The 6,921-nt window shown below is 38.5% G+C and overlaps 1 pseudogene; it reads left to right on the top strand.

Moving 5' to 3' along the window:
• The first annotated feature begins 735 nt into the window (after positions 1-735).
• Positions 736-854, top strand: LOC145403450 (5S ribosomal RNA; annotated as a pseudogene).
• The last annotated feature ends 6,067 nt before the right edge of the window (positions 855-6,921 follow it).

The following is a 6,921-nucleotide window of genomic DNA, read 5'->3' as shown; positions in this document are numbered from 1 at the left end:
AGGCTGCTTCCCCCAAGGAAAGGGAGGTAGCCGAGACAGGACGACTCACTCTCTATTTACTCATTATTTACTCAGAATTATATACCATAAAAAATTACCTTTATCAGTTTCACGTAAATCCTTCAATACGATGATCATACAGAATATTTTCTTGCTTTTGCACTGTCAGACAAGTTTATTTAGCTCTAGGAGGGATCGCTAGCAATGATGTCATTAGGGACGTCTACTTGAAATTACTTCATTTCAAACATTTTTCCATAGCTAATCAAAAACACATGGAATAACAAAAAAGAAAAAAAAGTCATTGAATAGAATCGGTTAACTTTATTGTACTGTTTTTAATATTTTCGTTTTGATTTATAGTCTGTTGGTACTTAGCACTGATAGGTCTAATTGTGATGGAGATTATATTAATATGATAATCGCACTAGTATTACAGACATAAGCCTATGAGTAAAGTTCCTGTTCACATGTACTTCCACTTCAACTAAGTTATACCTGTGAACGTTAGAATTTCTCACCACTGAACTTAAGCGTCTGCTGCTAAAAAATAAAATGTTACTCGATATCTGTCAACCTCCTCTCTCTCTCTCTCTCTCTCTCTCTCTCTCTATATATATATATATATATATATATATATATATATATAATATATATATATATATATATATATATATATATATATATATATATATATATATATATATATATATATATATATATATATATATATATATAAACGGCCATACCACGTTGAGTACATAGCTTCCCGTCCGATCAGCGAAGTTAAGCAAAGTTGGCTCTGGTTAATACTTTGATGGGTGACCGCCCGGGAACACCAGATGCTGTTGGCATCCCTACTTGTCAAGTGGGGTTGGTGGAGGATTAGTGCCCCTCCCTGTGAAACAGTTAACTCTGGGCCCTTGGTCACCCCGTTTGGAATTTATTTTTTACTCTCTGGACTGTTAGGATTTCTCACTTAAACAAGTCTCCTGGTGTCAGCTTCAATGAAGCAGCCATGCACCACCCGCTGGGAAAGGGCCAAGGCAACGTTTTCCTGTCTTAAGAGGTCCATTTCTTACCCGCCACTGCCTTGCCCTTACTCGGAAATGGTCGAAATCGGTCATAATTGGTATGTGAAACTGAGGCACGTTCAGTGTATAAAATGCTGCCTTGCTTCTCTAGATAACTTCTTTCTTTTTAGGATAGACTTTCAGACGGGTAGGCGGTGGCCGAGTCGGCAGAGCGGTGGTCTGAGATCCTAATGGACACGAGTTTGATTCCCGGCTGGGGCAGGGAACAGCTTAAGGATCTGAACTTCGTTAAAGCAGACTTATGAGCTACCACAAGACTCACAGATAAGCAAAAACACCCCTTCTACTACCAATACACCCGTCCTGAATGAGACAGCCCTTGCACGAATTTAGTATCACCGGTTAAAGATTAGCATTGTGGTGGTGACATGTGAAGGTGTGTGGTACATAGGAGTATTTCTGTGGCGCAGGGAGCGGACTGTAAAGTCGTTGGGCATAGTCAAACACATATAAAAATAAGACCGTTTTAATAGAAATTTGACAAAATATGAATGAGAGATCTAAACGAGACAGTAGGGAGGGATCCGCAGAGCCAGTTGAAGGAGAGTTAACACCATCACCTGCTTCGTTCCTTCCACCAAATCATATGGGAGAAGAAATTAATTTGTCATTTGGGCAAGCGTCTTAAAGCTGTCAAAATCCGAATCCGTTCCCTGTGGCCTGTGACGCATGTCGTGATCTTGCTTGTTGCTTTGTTTAGGGGGAAGTAGGTGGCTCTGGCACGTCCAGAAGTGGGTATACCCGGGTTCGATTCTCGGGCCGATGAGACTCTAAGAAAAGGTGTGTTTGCCAATGGATGAATTATGCACACATGCGGATATGGTACTCGGAAAATACAATAGTTTCTACCCCACGTGGACCCTTTTCACACGTGAATTAAAACGTTTGTATACAGTGAGATTAAGAGAGAGAGAGAGAGGGGGGGGGGGAGGAAATAGGGAGAGATGAGTACAATTCTGAACCTGGGTATGTATTCTAGCAGGGGATTTTAATATTGCCTTTGCGACCTTTGTGTAATCGATACTTTGCCTTGTTTTGACTTCAGTTTATTTTCGAACCCCAGAGGAACTGATAACTAATAGACCAGCAAACTGAAGTGCTATGTTCTCTGTCACTTGGTCTATATCCTCTCCACTTTAATTTGGCGTAAACCTATCATCTCTCCATCCCAAATGCTGAACTGTAACAAGAGAATAACAGTAGAATACATTGTTATACGCGTTTTACTCTAACTTGGCCCAGACTTTCATTCTTTTACAACTTAATTCACACAGCTCAGGGGCAAAAAAGGACAATAATGCAGCTCTACATCCTTTCAGCACCCCGTCTCAACTAGCATCATATTCTAGTGTTAATTTATTGCTACATCTTATCATTCAAAGCGGAGAGATGGAAATTTTAGGCAAAGTTCGAGGGTAAAGAAGAAGAAAGTATAATTATGAATACAGTAAGTGATATGAAAAGAATATAGGGTTGTAGTATTATCTTGCTCTACTATCTTATTCAGGAGCAATGAACATTCGGCTGCAAAATGCAGAAAATATCAAGAATGTTAAGCTGACAAATAACTGGAAAGGGACATGGATATTTTAAGTATTTTCCCTATAATTTGATCGTTGTCACTACTCACTGACTTTACTTAGTTGAAATGGTTGCTTTCTGGTGAAGTTAATCAAACCAAAAGATAAAGAGATAAGGGGTGCATATTGCTTTACCAGGTGTATGCCACTTAAAACAAATAAAAATAAAACGAAAAAATACAATATAAACAAGTAAGTTGCATCTTTCTAAACTGACACGGAAATAAGCTAGTAATATAGAGGATAAAGGATCCATTGCTTCGTAGGGTATTGATTGTAAGCTGTCTGTGGACATAGAAAAATGGCTGACACAAAACAGTTCAAGACTACTGTTTGTACTGAACTGTATGAGGTGAGCGAGCAAAGTGGTTTTGGACAATACATAACCTCAGTATTAATGTTGACGTTTAGCCTTTTTTTTTTTTCTATTACTTCCAGACGACTTTTATTTAAATTGCAGGAAAACCCTCGTGGTGAAAGGGTTAGAAACAATTTCCATTAATCTCCTCATCTGATGACAGTCTTTTCATATTTTGTTCTTAGTATCCCCCTCCCCCCCAAAAAAAAAAAAAACACGAGAGATTTATCGAACCGATATTACAATAAATCTTCGTTAACTCCATCATTACCAGAAGTCTTACCTAACTCCAGTCAAATCACCTACTTATTATACGAGAAAAACGAATAACACGACATCGTAGTGAATGGATAGAACCTCTTCATTACAAATGATCTCAACAAAGCTCAGTAAAATCAAAAGGTTATCATGAGTTACGTCAACTGATTAAAGGCCTTGATAAGTAGCATTTCCAGCTTTGTTTGAGCAGATGTGTACGGTGATAGTTATATTGGGTCCAGTAGACTGATGCAATTTATGTATTCACTCCCTGACTATGGTTCGCTAGTTTTACCCAGACGGAACTGTACCACACAAGTTGAATACTAAAGTCGTGGTTGTATGAAATTTGATGAGCCTTCCATATGAGAGAGAGAGAGAGAGAGAGAGAGAGAAATTCCCTTCGTCACCAGTCAAATCGACCTTTCAGTCTGACTACAATTGGTCATCGACTGAATTGAAGGGGGAGTAGAAGCTACGATATCTGCAGTGCAAAAGAGAAAACTGGCCTCATATGGGAAACTGAAGCAAAATACAAAGGGTTACGAAGAAAACGAGTGTGATAATGATTTGAACGTGGTGTGCAAGGAAAGTTAACTCTTCAGTGGTCGGAATGATACTAAGGTTATATTCCAACCAGTGTAAGACAATTTTATTCAGCTAAGAGTGAATGTAATAACCTGCGGGTGTTAAAACGGGAACTGCTAACAATCCCATGGTGGAGGATAACACCAGTATTGTATTTAAGGTAATTACAGCCGATTTTGTTCAGATGGGGGAGAGTCATAGTAGTCTGAGAGTATTTTTCCCGGTATTAATAACCTCGTCATCTTCTACACAACTCTAGTATTGTTTTCCAGCCAAATCCAGACGATTTTATGCACCTCAAAATGAGTGACAGGAATGTGAGTGTTAATACTGGTACTGTTAATGCTTTCAATGTCGACACAACTCTAATAACGCACTCTAGTTAATGCCAGACGATTTTATTTAGCTGGGAACGAGTCAAGGGAGACTGAATGTGTTAAGCGTTAAGCTGACAAGGAACCAGTGACCACTACATCGGTGAGAGCACAGAGACTATCACAAATGAGAACTTGAAGGAGCAACCCGAGAGCAACACCTGCGCCCACCAATAGCCCTCAGCGTCGAATAGTTAAATTTGTTCTGTGATCTTCACCTTACATACAATTATTCAACATTTTTAGCGATCCTCAACTCATCCACCAGTTTTGACTGAAATCACATAAGAGTTGTTTTAGTTATTCTGTTTGCACACAAGCAAGAGTCAAACTTTTACCATGCCTATAGACCTTGATCTTCGACCGCTTCATCACAGACTGAATCCAACCGTTCTTGTTAAATCCTAACACTCGTAGAAGGTTAGGTTCAAATCAGATCAAAATTGTTTAAGCTGACCCTGCCTAGAGCCCGTGGCCCTTGACCTTTCACCGTGACCTTGACCTTCGACTGATTGCATCAAAATCGAATCGATTTATTCTCTTAATATTTTCAACCTTTCCACAAAATTTGGTCTAAAACGAATAAAAACTATTTTATGCTGACCTTGCCTTGTGACCATGACCTCTGACCTTTCATTCTAAAAACTAATAGTGTTAGGACTCCATATTATAATTACAAATCATAATAGACAAATAGATAAATAGACAGATAGACAGCTCTATGCGAGCCTGGGAATGGGAAATGATCTTGCAAGTTACACTGAGGAAAAGCTGACCACAGACTAGGAAGTAGCCAGTCAGGAGATGATGCAGTTAGTTTGTCAGCGATCACCAGGTGAACACACATACACACATACTCACACACAGGCTTCTGGAACTTTCCAACCACAGGGAACACACATGATACGACTCCTGTTTCACAAGAATTTAGGAAAGAGCTGAGAAGGAGAGAGACCATAGAAGCGGCAGGGTGTAGGGAGGAAGGCTTAGCAACTTGGGAGAGAGAGAGAGAGAGATAGAGAGATAGGGAGATAGCTAGCGGGACTCTACTTTATACTTCGCTCTGTGTGAGAGATTTGTTAATATTTCCAAGACAAATAAAAATAGTCCCATACTATTCTTTACCTCTCCTTATCATTGAATGACAAATGGGAAAGGAGATTATCTACTTACAAAGCTACTCAAGTATACCAACCGCTCGTCCACAAGTCTAATAAATATATATATAAACTCCACTACAAGTAACTACAAAGTCTTTTTTTATAACATTTGGTAGCAGCGAATGTATACGAACCTCGTCTACGAATCAACAGTGAATTCCTACAAAATATCAAGATTGAAAAAAAAAAAAAAAAAAAACTCTCACAACCAACAACTCACAACCAGCTCCTGACAGTATTCTCTCCAACCAGCCCCCTCCGTCTCCCCGATCATCACGCTGATGTAGAGGTGAAGAGGTCACAGGACGCCTTGCAAGTAGTTTAACAAAGTACTGATACAAACAGTCTTGAAATTTCTACGACGAACCAACGAACTACAACCATCTACAATCAACTACAAGTAACAACTCCACGAGTCATCTGTATAATCTTCTACACGCACCTACAAGTAGCGGCAGTCTTCATCCTACAACGAGTAAATCACAAGAAAAAAAAAGGACCACGAATACCTCGAGGAAGAACAACAAAACAAACAAACGAAGAGTGAGACACGACTCACAACTCATAACCACCAGACCTCACCCTCCTCTCTCTGCTACATCCACCCAACCTCCACCGCTGACGCAGGAGTGAAAAGGTCAAGACGACGAAGCAAATACCAAGTCCATATTCACAACTCATCTTACTCACTCGTCTTCACTCAAGTTACTCATCGCTACTCATTCACTCACCACAGCTACCAGTGTGGGAAGTCGACGTCATCATGCGTGCTTGCTGAAAAGACGCCACGTCGGTCAACACACCACCTGCACCACCACTCACACCATTTCCCACCACGGTAAAAATTAGTGAGTTACATAGTTACTTCATTTATACATTACACAGTGATAGACAATAAGCTTCTGCACAAACATATAAAACGTGCTGTATAGTTACGGCTTAAATACACATACTTACCTCAGTTATCTGCCTAACTCAAACACTAAATAATCATCACCAACAATAAATATTCTACACTGTATATATTCATTCATTTATTATAACATTTATTTACTACCAACGAGTGTTACCATTTATACCTACATAAAATACGTGTTTCATACGTACAGCTATACATTATTATATCTACAAAGTGATAAAGAAAATATACCATCACAGTTACTCAGTGAGAGATTAAAAGAAGTGTATTAAACATTTATTAATTAAAGCTACCTAGTGGAAACATATAAATTAAGTTACAAGGTAAACTAGAGAAAAAAAAATGGCCAACACAAATGACGTTAGCAAGAGTGAACATCTTCAACACAATCGTGAAGACAATGATTTCCACACAGTGCTGACACATATATTGCCCACGATAGGTACACAAGTGAAGAACAAGTCAGTGTATATAGTTAATACTGTATATAGTATATAATATATATATATATATATATATATATATATATATATATATATATATATATATATATATATATATATATATATATATATATATATTTTATAAAA

The sequence above is a fragment of the Coenobita brevimanus genome, chromosome 60 (assembly GCF_032717465.1).
Source record: "Coenobita brevimanus isolate Jiangsu-jjx chromosome 60, ASM3271746v2, whole genome shotgun sequence".
Lineage (NCBI taxonomy): Eukaryota > Metazoa > Arthropoda > Malacostraca > Decapoda > Coenobitidae > Coenobita > Coenobita brevimanus.
Note: the sequence above shows the minus strand (reverse complement) of the source record. Positions and strands in the feature narration are given on the sequence as shown.